The sequence below is a fragment of the Camelina sativa genome, chromosome 3 (genome assembly GCF_030686135.1).
Source record: "Camelina sativa cultivar CO46 ecotype springtype chromosome 3, ASM3068613v1".
Lineage (NCBI taxonomy): Eukaryota > Viridiplantae > Streptophyta > Magnoliopsida > Brassicales > Brassicaceae > Camelina > Camelina sativa.
Window position 1 is genome coordinate 18055280 of NC_141882.1, and position 14101 is coordinate 18069380.

At 41.1% G+C, this 14101-nt stretch overlaps 1 non-coding gene across 1 annotated transcript; it reads right to left on the reverse strand.

The window, feature by feature from the left end:
• Positions 1 to 420: 420 nt before the first annotated feature.
• On the reverse strand, positions 421 to 527 carry LOC147947077 (small nucleolar RNA R71). The gene has a single exon (XR_015595591.1). It is a non-coding gene; the product is annotated as a small nucleolar RNA R71 (small nucleolar RNA).
• Positions 528 to 14101: the final 13574 nt, after the last annotated feature.

Consider the following 14101-nt stretch of genomic DNA (forward strand, 5'->3'; position numbering starts at 1 on the left):
CAGCAACACCAAGAGGTTATAGTAGCTATGGATCACCAGGATCAGATTCAGAGACCAAGGAACATTGGTGCTGGAGATGCACCCAACACTCACAACCAAAGAGCTGGCATTGTGCCACCAACTGTTGCCAACAACAACTTTGAGATCAAGAGTGGATTGATCTCAATGCTTCAGGCCAATAAATTCCATGGATTGCCTATGGAGGATCCACTAGATCATCTTGATGAGTTTGACAGAATCTGTGGTCTTACCAAGATCAATGGAGTAAGTGAAGATGGTTTCAAGCTGAGGTTGTTCCCTTTCTCACTTGGGGACAAGGCTCATTTATGGGAAAAGACTCTCCCTACTGGTGCAATCACTACTTGGGATGCATGCAAGAAAGCTTTCTTGGCCAAGTTTTTCTCCAATGCTAGGACAGCAAGACTAAGGAATGAGATCTCTGGATTTGCTCAAAGGAGTAATGAAAGCTTTTGTGAAGCTTGGGAGAGATTCAAGGGATACCAAACTCAGTGTCCTCACCATGGTTTCAGTGTGGAGTCTTTGTTGAGCACATTGTATAGAGGAGTGCTTCCCAAGTTCAGAATGCTTCTTGACACAGCCTCCAATGGCAACTTCCTCAACAAGAATGTGGAAGAAGGCTGGGAGTTAGTAGAGAACCTTGCACAGTCTGATGGGAACTACAATGAGGACTATGACAGAACCATAAGGTCATCATCAACTGATCAAGAAGACAAGTACAAGAAGGATCTGAAAATGGTGAATGAAAAGCTTGATAGGATCTTGCTAAGCCAGCAAAAGTCTATTCACTTTGTTAGTGAAGAAGAGCCTCCAGCTAAAGAGGGAGAGACTGAGTTTGCTGAGTTATGCTATATGCAAAACCAAGGAGGTTTCAAGGGTTATAACCAAGGAGGGTTTAGGAACAATAATCTGTCCTATAGGAGCACAAATGTGGCCAACCCACAAGATCAAGTCTACCCTCCTCAACAGCCTCAACAGCACCAAAACTATGTCCCCAAACAACAGCAACAGGTGTTCCAGCCCCAGTTGTGTCCCCCACCAGGGTTTCAGACTAACCAAGGCCAGGAACAAGACCTTAGAGCAATGGTACAACAGCTGTTGATTGGTCAAACACAAGGGAAGATAGAGGAAGCCAAACAATTTGCTGAGCTAAACCAAAGGCTCACATCTCAATACAATGATCTGAATATGAAGTTTGAGGGTCTGATTTTCAGAGTTAAGTACATGGAGAGTAACATAGCCTCTTCTTCAGCTCCAAAACCGAACCAACTCCCTGGAAAAGCTGTCCAAAATCCAAGGGAGTTCACAGCCAAAGCCATTCAGGTTCATGAGGAAGAAGCCACTGAGGACAGTGCAGTTCAAGTTTGGGGGAATTCATTAGTTACTGAAGCCCCAAGTGATGTTTGTAACAAGCAATTGGAGCTCGCACCTGAGCTCGACCATGGACTCGAGCAACCACTCGACCGAGTGCGTGCTCGAGTGGTCGATCGAGCTGGACAGTCCGAGGCTGACAAACCTGCCAAGTATATTCCTCCTGCCTACAAGCCTCCACTACCTTTCCCAGGATGTTTCAAAGCACAAAATATTAAGGAGCTTAGAGAAATCATTGAGAGAAAGGAGATGATGGCTAGGCAACAAGAAGAAGAGAGGGTTTTAAAGGAAGAAGCTGTGGTTGAGGAAGTGTTGGCCACACAAGAGATCACCATTGCTTACCAAGAAGAAGAGAGAGGACCTGCCTTGGAACAGTATGATCCATATCCTCTCTACAAAGACTTTTTGCTTGATTTGTCAAAGAAGAAGGCTGAAGCTCAAGATGAGAAGGATCTTGAGGACCTTAGAGGAGTTATCATTCCAATCAAGCTTAAGGATCCAGGTCCATTCCATCTGCCTTGCACACTTAGCTATCTTCACTACAACCAATGCCTTTGTGATTTGGGAGCTTCAACAAGTGTCATGCCATATTCCATAGCTCAAAAGCTTGGGAGAACTGACTTCAAATCTACTAGACTCCATGTGTGCCTAGCTGATGGGACAAATAGAGAGGTAGTTGGGAGGTTAGAGAATGTCCCAATCAAGATAGGAAGAGCAAGGATCCACACTGACTTTGTGGTGATAGAGATGGACAAGGAGCCTGAAGATCCAATCTTACTAGGGAGGCCATTCTTAGCTACTGTTGGAGCAGTTATTGATGTCAAGGAAGGTCTTGTGACCTTGAACATTGCTGAAGATGTAGTTATGAAGTTCAATATCTACAATCCAACCAACCTTCCCACCATTGATGACCAGCCTTTTACTATCAAGGACAAAGGTGGTCAAGAAGGGTTAAGTGATAAGGCAACTCCAAAAGCTGAGCTCCCACTTCAAGAGGATTCTGTGGAAAAGCTTAAGAGGTCAGTTCAAGAGTTGACTAGTATGGTTGAGGATCTTCAAGTAAAGCTGAACAAGAGGTCTTTGAGGAAAGCAAGACCAAGGCTCAAAATCAAGAAGAAATATGGTTTGTGTGCTAAGGGTGAGGTGATCAAGGATCAACTTCACAGTGACCAAGAGGTTCCAGGGAGGATTTCATCACCTCCTTGGTATCTAGATCAAGTCTAAGAAGGAAATCAAAGTCAAGCTTAATGACTTTAAACAAGCTCACTAGGGAGGAAGTCCCTAAGGTATCCTTTGTAAATATGGTTTAATTTGTTAGTAGTTTTGATGTGTTTTCTTTTATGTTTTTGTTGGACAGGCTTTTTATTAAGAATGTAGTTGGGTAAGAAGAGATTTGGACTTGGGCAAGAGGTTCGCAAGCCCACTCGACCAGGCCACGAGAAGTACTCGATCGAGCTGGGTAAGGATTAAGGCCCATTTGGTTTCCAAAGCTTCTAGAACGATCGAGTGGAGGGAGAAAAGGAAGAAAAATTTTGAAACTTCAAATTGGTCAAGGAGCTCGACCACGTGCTGGTCGAGTGTGGGATCGAGTGGTAGCCAAAAAGCAGGTCAAAGATTCCCATTTCAAATTTGAATAGTATGGATGCTCCACCCTTGTCTCCTTGTCCCCTTAGCTTCTTTAAATACTCCTAGCACGAGATCATACCTCTCACACTCTCTCATTTGCTCAAAATATCTAAATTCAAGCTTTAAAGTCTCTCTCAAGTTCATCTTTTGCTCAAAGCTTAGTTCTTTCTAGTTTTTGGGTCACTAACCTATTAACTTTAAGCTTTGAGTTTATTCCTCTCAGTTTTTGTTCAAAAATGTCTTCTAAGATCACTAAGAAGTCCAAGCAAGCAGCTGCAATCTCTAAGGGTCGTCATGATGTTGATTTAGAATCAAGAGAGGATGCTGGAAGGTCCACTCGACGTCCCACTCGAGCATGTACTCGACCGAGTGGCCGTCCGAGTGATCGACCGAGCCAGCGTGCGAGTTCCAGAAACCCAGCTGTTGAGGAAGATCCTGAGAGAACTGAATCAGAGGAGGAAAGGGAGCCAACACTTAATGAGTTTATGAAGAGAGCAAGGGCCAAAGGAAAGAGGCCAGCTGTTGAGGTTGAACAAGAGGGGAGTGAAAGTGAGAGTGAGGAAGAAGAAAGTGAGGAAGAAGAACTAATGGATGATGGAGAAGCTGAGTCTTGTGGATTGTCAAAGAAGCAGCTTTATGATGCTTTCATGAGGATGGAGTTCTTGGGAACCAGATATCCACATAAGGAGACCATGGAGAAGCTTGCCATTGATGAAGATGTGGAGTGTCTCTTTGAGAAGAGCAGCCTTACCAAGTTCATGGGGCTTTGTATGGAGAGATATAGAGAGGAAAGCTGTGAGTTCCTAGCCACTGTCAAGCTGCACACATATGTGAGGAAGGACGCTGTAGTAGGAGCTGGTCACATTTCTTTCACAATCAAAGGGAAGAAGCATGAGCTCTCAATGAAGCAGCTGGCTGATGTGTTTGGTTTTGAGGTTGGGAGCAATAGGAGCTTGATGGTTCCAAGAGAAGAACTGTATGCTGTGTGGGAAACCATTGGGGATAACAAGCTCTACTCATCCTCCAACTCCAAGAGCTCAAGGATTAGGAGCCCAGTCTTGAGGTACTACCACAAAGCTCTTGCCAACACCTTCTTTGCTAGGAAGGAAACTGGAAACATCAATGAGGGAGAGCTAAAGATGATTGACTTGGCTCTCAATGGAGTTCTTCTTCAAGCAAGGAATGGAACCATCATCCTTGGTAGCACTGTGGAGACTGATCTTGCAATGGTGCTGATAGACCATATGATATATTTGAGAAGTTGGGTAGGCAAGCTTGAGAACAAGGGTTCAAGAGGAGCACTTACCATTGGAGGCATCATTACTCCAATTCTTCAAGCTGCTAACATTCCACTTAGAGGAGAAGGGGTCTCACCAAGATGGATTGATTCCAGCTACCTAACCTCTACACTCATCCTAGCCAAGGAGATGCATCAAGGAAACCATATCTTTAACTTTGAGCTGCCAACAGTTGGGAAGAAACAAGTGATCCTACCAAACAAAGAGCTCACTACCATTCAAGAAGGAGCCAACATTGATTTTTGGCCAGCTGATGAGTACTTATTTGATGGAGTAGTACAGCCTAGAGTTGATGCAGTTGGAGATGTAGAGATGGGTGATGGAGAGGAGCAGTTCTACTTTGAGAACTATGAGCCCAATCCAAGGGATAGTAGAGGAGTGAGAGAGCATAGCAAGAGGTTGAAATTGCTGCAAAAGTGGAACAAATGGCATGGGAAGAGGTTTGACAAGCTCAAGAAGAAGGTGACCAACATGGCTAAGTCCATTAGAGGCCTGAAGAAGGAAGTTGCTGACTTAAAGAGTGGAAACTCTTCACCAACTCCATCAAGCCCTTTGAGGAGGAGTGGCTCAACTAGAGCACTTTCAAGAGTTGCAAACCCTGTGGAACCAGCTAGGGCTTCAATGTATGAGCCAAATCAGAGGAAGAGAAGCTCAAGTACCCGAGAACAACAGTTTTCGAGGCACTCGACCGGGTCACTCGAGCACCCACTCGACCGAGCACCTTGGAGCCACTCGACCGAGTTCCAGCCTAGACCACCATTTGGCTTCCCACCTCCAGCTGCTTATCCAGGCTATCCAGGTTACCCCCCCATACCACCCCAATACTTTATGGATCCAGCACAATACCATCAGTACCAGCAGTACCAGACTCAAGATATGGAGACTTGCGGTCCAGCTCGACCCCCCACTCGGACATGCACTCGACCGAGTCACGGTCGATTGGCATTGTCGAGCTGCCCCAATCACCTTCCTCCAGTCACCAGCAGGACCCCAGCTACAACTTTGATAGTATGCAGGAGGATGTGGACAGCTTCTTCTCCAATCCTTGAGGTAACATTATCACCTTACCATTGTATATACCATAGCATTTCATATGTTGTGTTTTGTTTTAAGTCTTAAATCCTCAAGCAAATTTCTTTCACACAAGGGACTGTGTGATTTAAGTTTGGGGGAGGGTTTGAGATAGCATTTGATGTTGTGTTTTGTTTTCTTATTTCAAATTTTTATCATCATCATGTTAGCACTTGCATAATCATCTAAGGCATAGGAAAACCATAAAAATTTGAAAATTTTTTGCAAAAATCTTTATAAAAAAAGAGTGTTCATGTAGTTTGCATTGCATAATTAAGTATTTTGTTTACCATATAGGACTGTTTACATTAGGGATCTATGATGAGTTTTTCCTTGTTAGCTTGCTTAATTCACTAGACTAGGATCAATGCCCAAGTTAATAGTACTTTAATGCTAGTTGAGTGGTTAGAAGCATAAGATTGAACCAAGCCTTGAATTCCTGAATTGCATTTGGTCTAAATTGAAGCATGTTGTGATTTGATGCCATTTCCTATCTATAAGAACCTAATATTGACTTTCAATTATCAATGTGTGCATTGCTTTAAACTCATGAATACCATATACATATTTGGATCATCTTCTTCCTTTTTACCACTCTTGTTGATCCAAGTAGCTGATTTCACTTTTAAATCAGTTTCCCTACCCCTAACCAAACCTTCTTTCAAGCCATGTTTATTCTTGTGTGTGTGAGGCCTATTTTTGGGATTGAGCTTGCTAGAAAGTGTTAGGTTTGAACTGACAAGAGTAAAACCTTGTGTAGTTCTAGTTTGCATTTTTCAAACTAGATAGGACTAGGTGGTTCACTTGTTGGGTTTGGGACTTGGCTGTCATGAAAAGAAAAGAGGAAAAAGAGAAAGAAAAGGTTAGAGTCTTTAGGAGGGGAATGTGTTTAAGTAAATTTAAAGTCTAGTGAAAGAATGGGAAGAATAAGGTTATCTAAGATGGTTCTAGTTAAAGAAAAGAAAAGAAAGCAAAGTGAAGTTTAGCAAAAAGCTTATATGTCTTAAGAATAAGAAGAAAAGAGAACCATAGCAATAAGAAAAAAAATTCCCATTCCACTAGAAAGATCAATTAAGAAACCTCTCCTAAGACTTTAAAACCAAAAGAGAAAAAGGTGAAAAAGAAGAAAAGAAGTTAAAGGGTAGCACTAGGATCATTTGGGTTTAGATTGATAGGATAAACACTTTGGGTACCTTTGGGTAGACAAGGCTTTATTCTTGTATGTGTCTAAGTGTTCTTACCTTTAGCATTCTTCTAAAGCTCAATCCATTTTTTATGAGATAACCTTGATATTGATAAGCCCTACTCTAAAAAGAGACCATCATTGTCTCTAATCCTTTTACTGCCAAGCCAAATGAGTTTAAGCATTGCATAGAATTGATTCATGTTCTTGATTAATGAATGTTAAAGGAAATGGTTGATTTGAATGCATGTGGATGTCTAAGGCTCAAATCAGTGAAGGTTGTGATATGCTTGTCTAAAGTCTTTAAGTATAGCTCATTCAACTTGCATCATAGTACTAGTAACTTGGACATTGATTCTAGATAGTCTATTTGCAAGCTTTAGGAGCTGAGATCCCACTTTCAAACCTCATCTACCTTCTTATGTCTTGTTTATTTGCTTGAGGGCAAGCAAAGACTATGTTTGGGGGTGTTGATGTTCATATATTTTACCATGTTTTCCCTTAGTTTATTCACATCTTTTGCATCTTTTGCTAGCCATTTTCATCATTATTGTGTAGCTTTAGGACTAATCATGCATTAGAGTTTAGTTGCATTGCATTTGCATCTTTTCATGCATAAACAGGTGATTTTGGAGCTTAAGGAGAATGGAAACAATCCTGAGGAGAAGTGAAGCAATCTTGAAGGGAAAGCAAGAGAGTTAAGGCTGAAGAACCAAGGTCCAGAGTCCAACTCGACCAAGCACTCGACCGAGTGGGTAGGTGGACTCGACCGAGTGGGTAGATGGACTCGACCGAGTGGAGTGTGCACGAGAGAAGCCAGCTCGACCATGGACTCGACCGAGCACTGGTCGAGTTGACCGAGCCGTTGACTACTTTGACTTTTTCTATTTTTAGGGCTTCCACCTCCTCACCTATATAAGGCCTTGTACCTGCAGCCACCAAAGTGTGCAACTTTTTAGATATTCCCTAAACCTAGTTTTTACCTTTTTTAGTTTTATTCCTTTTGCATTTTTATTTTTAAGATCTTGTACTTCCTTAAAAAAGAAGACTAGATTCTTATATTTTGTTGGTTTTATAACTTTCAAGATATTGAGAATTTGAGTTTCATCATTTCATCAATATTGAAGATCTTTGTTTAATCTTTCTAATAATGCAAGTTTCAATATTTTCTGGGTTTTTGACTTTGATCACCATGTATTGTTGTGAGTAGTTTCCTTAGGATCTTGAGGATGGGTTAGGATGGATTGATCTTCTGGTTTGTGTGACTTGGTCAAGCTTGATTGTTGTAGATCTCTTCTAGGGTAGATGATCTTAATGCTGATTCTATATCTGAGAGGGTAGAGTCTGATTTCAAGCTTCTTAGCATCACACCAATGTTTAGGAAGCATAGATAAGGCTAGATCTAGAGCTTACCATTAGGCTTGCTAAGAGATTAGAGGTCTTGTTTGGTTTGAGATGTATTGCTTAATGTCTGCTTGTGTAGATTCTTTACTGTGTGAGAACAAGTCTAGAATTGCATAGGTTTGATTGTTTCTTGACCATGAGAGTGGGAGAAACTTGTCTTAGATTAATATGTCTAGAGGTTAGCTCAAAGTTTGCTTGAGATTTGTTGACCAAGTTAGATAACCACAATGATTAGTCCATCCCATGAATCCATCCTCAGGACCTTCTTTGTTTATTGAAATCTTAGTCTTAATCCTGTTGCTTGCTTGTTGTTTGATTGGATTTAGCATTACTCTGTTTTTATTGCATTGCTCTGTTTCTGCGTCTAGTCTAGCTCGACCACCCACTCGACCTACACTCGGTCGAGTGCTGCTCGAGTTCATCCCCAGAACTCTGTGTCTATGATTTGTGTTTGTCTTGTTTCATTCCTGTTTCATTCCAGTTGCATACATTTAGTTTTCAGTTCAATAATTATCTTGCATTAGTTCATTAGTAGTAGTCTCTGTTTCTGTTCTTGCTTTATCACTGTTTCAATCATTCAGTTTCATTTGCATCTAGTTGTTAGTTCTTGTAGTTTATTTTCTGCATTTTACATTTTCTTCCTAGGATTGTTAGTGACAAACAATCTTTACATTTGTCTTAACTTAGATTCATATGCATATCTTAATTGTTCACAAACACTCATTTAGGATTGATACCTCTTGTACTGCAATAGCATAAGGGGAATTGAAACACCCATCCATCATTCCATTCATATCTCACCATTGCATACATCATCATTCACACCACTATAGAAATCTTGTTTCACAATCCAATGCATTTGACTAATTATAAGAGTTCGGGTTGAATTTGGAGTGTTTAGACACCACTTTTACCCATTTTGTCTCGAAACAGGTTAAAACTGAGAAAACATTGATTTGAAGCAGTAAACAGCTTTGTTACTGTTTCTTGGGTCAGAATATGTGACATTCCAATGCATTTGACTAATTGTAAGAGTTCGGGATGAATTTGGAGTGTTTAGACAACACTTAAACCCGTTTTATCCCAAAACAGGATTAAACCAAGAAAACAGGCTAAAACTGAGAGAAAATATTGATTCGAAGCAGTAAACAGCTATGCTACTCTTTCTAGGGTAAATATATGTAACAATCCAATTCATTTATCTAATTGTATGAGTTCAGGTTGAATTTGGTGTGTTTAGACACCACATTTACCCATGTTGTCCTGAAACAGGCTAAAACCGAGAAAATATTGTTTCGAAGAAGTAAACAGCTCCTTTACTGTTTGTAGGGTCAGAATGTGTGACAATCAAATGTATTTGACTAATTGTAAGAGTTCGGGATGAATTTGGAGTGTTTAGACAATACTTAAACCCGTTTTATCTAAAATAAGGCTTAAACCGAGAAAAAGACTAAAACCGAGGGAAAACATTGATTTGAAGCAGTAACCAGCTATGTTACTATTTCTAGGGTCAAAATATGTAACAATCCAATTCATTTGACTAATTATAAGAGTTCGGGTTGAATTTGGATTGTTTAGACACCACTTTTACCCATTTTGTCCCGAAAGAGGCTAAGACCGAGAAAACATTGAATCGAAGTAGTAAACAGCTTTGTTACTATTTCTAGGGCCAGAATGTGTAACAATCCAATGCATTTTACTAATTGTAAGAGTTCAAGATGAATTTGGACTGTTTAGATAACACGTAAACCCGTTTTATCTCAAAACATGCTTAAACCGAGAAAAGAGGCTAAAACCAAGAAACATTTATTCGAATCAGTAAACAGCTATGTTACTCTTTCTAGGGTCAACATATGTAAAAAACCAATGCATTAGACTAATTATAAGAGTTCGGGTTGCATTTGGAATGTTTAGACACCACTTTTACCCATTTTGTCCCGAAACAGGCTAAAACCGAGAAAACATTGATTCGAAGCAGTAAACAGCTTTGTTACTGTTTCTAGGGTCAAAATATGTAACAATCCAACGCTAAAACTGTTTTATCCCAAAACAGGATTAAACCATGAAAACAGGCTAAAACTGAGAGAAAACATTGATTCGAAGCACTAAACAGCTATGTTACTCTTTCTAGGGTGAATATATGTAACAATCCAATGCATTTATCTAATTATATGAGTTCGGGTTGAATTTGGAGTGTTTAGACACCACTTTTACCCATTTTGTCCTGAAATAGGCTAAAACCGAGAAAACATTGATTTGAAGCAGTAAACAGCTTTGTTACTGTTTCTTGGGTCAGAATGTGTGACATTCCAATGCATTTGACTAATAGTAAGAGTTCGGGATTAATTTGGAGTGTTTAGACAACACTTAAACCCGTTTTATCCCAAAACAGGATTAAGAAAACAGGCTAAAACTGAGAGAAAACATTGATTCGAAGCAGTAAACAGCTATGCTATTCTTTCTAGGGTAAATATATGTAACAATCCAATGCATTTATATAATTATATGAGTTCGGGTTGAATTTGGAGTGTTTAGACACCACTTTTACCCATTTTGTCCTGAAACAGGCTAAAACCGTGAAAAGATTCTTTCGAAGCAGTAAAGAGCTTTGTTACTGTTTCTAGGGTCAGAATGTGTGACAATCCAATGCATATGACTAATTCTAAGAGTTCGGGATGAATTTGGAATGTTTAGAGAACACGTAAACCAGTTTTATCTCAAAACATGCTTAAACCGAGAAAAGAGGCTAAAACCAAGAAACATTGATTCGAAGCAGTAAACAGCTATATTACTATTTCTAGGGTCAACATATGTAACAATCCAATGCATTAGACTAATTATAAGATTTCGGTTGAATTTGGAGTGTTTAGACACCACTTTTACCTATTTTGTCCCGAAACGGGCTAAAACCAAGAAAACATTGATTCGAAGTAATAAACAGCTTTGTTACTATTTCTAGGGTCAGAATGTGTAACAATCCAATGCATTTGACTATTTGTAAGAGTTCGAGATGAATTTGGAGTGTTTAGAGTGTAAGTTTTAGAAGAGTGGGAATGTAGAGATCGAGTTTATAGAACGAGAGAGAGAGTCGAAGTGTAAACAAGTATAGAGAGAGTTTTAAGTGTAGTGTAGAAGCAGAATTCTTACTTCTTACCCAAAAAGCTTCCTAGTTACATCCTAAATATTGACAAAGAGAATCAGTATATTCCTATAAGATGCTATACACAGTTTTCATGATTGATAGTGACATCCTTCCTTAAGCCAACATGTGACTTCCTTGGTCGCCCACTTGCATACAATCTCCTATGGCTATAACGGCTACAAGGGGAAGCTTCTAGATACATTAGAGATCATTAGGGTTCTCTTCTTCACGGGCTGGACTCGGTTACATCTTCACTTGTACGGACGGCCCATAGATCAACTTGTACGGACAAGGTTGTACGGACGTGTTGTGGTGTGAGTTCTTATACTCCCCCTCAAGCTTGATCGAGAATGAACATCAAGCTAGTATTCATGAGCACCCACCTCATTAAAAAAACCTTAGTGTAGAAAACCACTTGGGAAAAACTACACATAAGGGAAAAAGAGTGTAGGTGTCGAGGAAGTGAACCTCATGGCCGAGTGAGATCTTTAAGGCCGAGCGTAGGGTGAATATACTCACACACTTGTGGACTGGCTGCCTTTGTAAGAATGTCGGCTAGTTGTTCTTTGCTGTCGGTGTGACATGGGAGAGTGACACCAAGTTGAATTTGTTCTCGCACCTTATGACAATCGACTTCAATGTGTTTCGTTCTCTCGTGGAATAAGGAGTTGGTGGCTATATGAATGGCTGCCTCATTGTCGCAATGCATGGTGATGGGTTTTGCTGATTCGACTCCAAGATCCTTCAATAAGGCTTTAAGCCACATGAGTTCCGTAGTCAGCTTCCTCATGGCCCTATACTCGGACTCCGCACTCGATAGTGAGACCACCTTTTGTTTCTTGCTTTTCCACGTGAAAAGGTTTCCTCCTAGGAATGTGCAGTATCCGGTGGTTGAACGACGATCCCCACAGTCTCCGGCATAGTCAGCATCGCAATATCCTACCAATTCGGTGCTTTCATTCCTTCCCATCCATATGCCTTGTCCTGGTGATCCTTTGATGTACTTGAGGATTCGGTTCACCATGTTCCAGTGATGTCTAGTCGGGTTTTGCATATGTTGACTCACCTGGTTCACAACAAAACAAATATCAGGTCTAGTAATAGTTAGGTATATAAGCTTACCTACTAGACGTCGATAGCGAGTGACATCTTCGAATGGAGGCTCCCCCTTTCCGGCTGTCTTGTAGTTTTCCTCAAGTGGTGTGGTCACAGCCTTTGATCCAAGTTTTCCTGCTTCACTTAAGAGATCAAGTGCATATTTTCTTTGTGATAAGAATAATCCTTCATCTGATCGATATACTTCTATCCCAAGGAAATACTTAAGCTCTCCAAGGTCTTTAATATCAAACACTGATTTAAGAAATTCTTTAGTATCTTGAATGCCTACCTTGTCACTTCCAGATATGATGATATCATCAACATATACTAGAATGACCACTATACCTTTGTCACTTGGTAGTGTGAAGAGTGTATGATCTGATTCTGACTTGCGAAAGCCTCTCCCAAGCAAGGTTGTACTCAGTTTGTGGTACCATGCTCTAGGTGATTGCTTAAGACCATATATAGCCTTGTTGAGTTTAAACATTTTTCCCGGGCCGATGGTGTCTTCTAGACCGGGCGGTGGCTTCATGTAGACCTCGTCTTCAAGCTCTCCTTGTAAGAACGCGTTCTTCACGTCCATTTGCCATAGATCCCAGTCCAAGTTTGTGGCCAATGAGAGGATAACTCGAACTGTGTGTAGTTTGGCCACCGGAGCAAACATATCTTGATAGTCCTCCCCATACGTTTGTGTAAACCCTCGAGCCACAAGTCTGGCCTTGTAACGTTCAATCTCACCATCACTTTTGTACTTAATTGTGAAGATCCATCATGATGTGACGGCCTTCTTGCCTTTCGGTAGGTCAGCCTCATCCCAAGTGTGATTTTTCTCCATGGTCGTAGTCTCCGCATGAACCGCATCTCTCCAAACCTTGTGGTCCTTGGCCTCATCATATGTCTGTGGAACCCAATGTTTGTCAATTTGGCCAAGGAAGACTTGATGTTCCATAGGAAAATGGGCAAGCATACATACGGCTTAAATCGGGTGTGCAACGGCCATGTTGTTGTAATACACGCGAGTGTTCTTCAAGTTGGATGGGGGGGGGAACTTGAGACGCTGGTTTCGCCGGAGGGGAATAATGTCTTCATTATCATGATTATCTGTGGTTTGTGTGACCAGTTCCTCGGGTGTGACCTCTTCTTCTAGTATAGACTCGTCGTTGGTGTTCATTGGAGAGTCCGGAGTTGACTGAGGCTGCTGAGTAGGTGGCACATCGGAATGTTCTGAATCATTATGATCAAGCTCAATGGGTGGAACAGGTTATCCTGGTGAATTTGTCCCGGGTGAGTCGTCTTTGGCCTGAGCATTTTTGACGCCTAGCCGCTCGAGTATAATACAGAGGTTCCTTGTGCGATCAGATGTGGAAGAGGGTAAATCACGAAGGTCTTCCCAATTCTTTCTGTTGTAGTACCCTTGAGTTTCGACAAACTTCACATCACGAGAGACCATAACTCGTTTAGTCTCCGGGTCATAGCACTTGTAGCCCTTTCGTGTGGTGGAGTACCCAATGAACATTGCTTTGGTGCTTTTAGCCTCTAGTTTGTCTCAGAGCTCACCTGGTCTTAAGACAAAACAAGTACACCCAAACACACGTAAGTGATCAAATGTGGGTTGTTCTTTGTTTAATACCTCAAATGGGGAAATGTCATATAAGATCTTGGTGGGAGTGCGATTAATGAGGTAACACGCTGCAAGGACCGCATCTTCCTAAAAACGTCTTGGTACATTGGTATGAAACATCATAGACCGTGCTACTTCCATCAGGTTTCTGTTCTTTCTCTCAGCTACACCATTTTGCTGCGGTGTGTAGGGACAACTCGTTTGGTGAATTATACCATGCTTGGTGAGATGTTGCTTAAAGGCGTGGCTCGTGTATTCTCCACCATTAT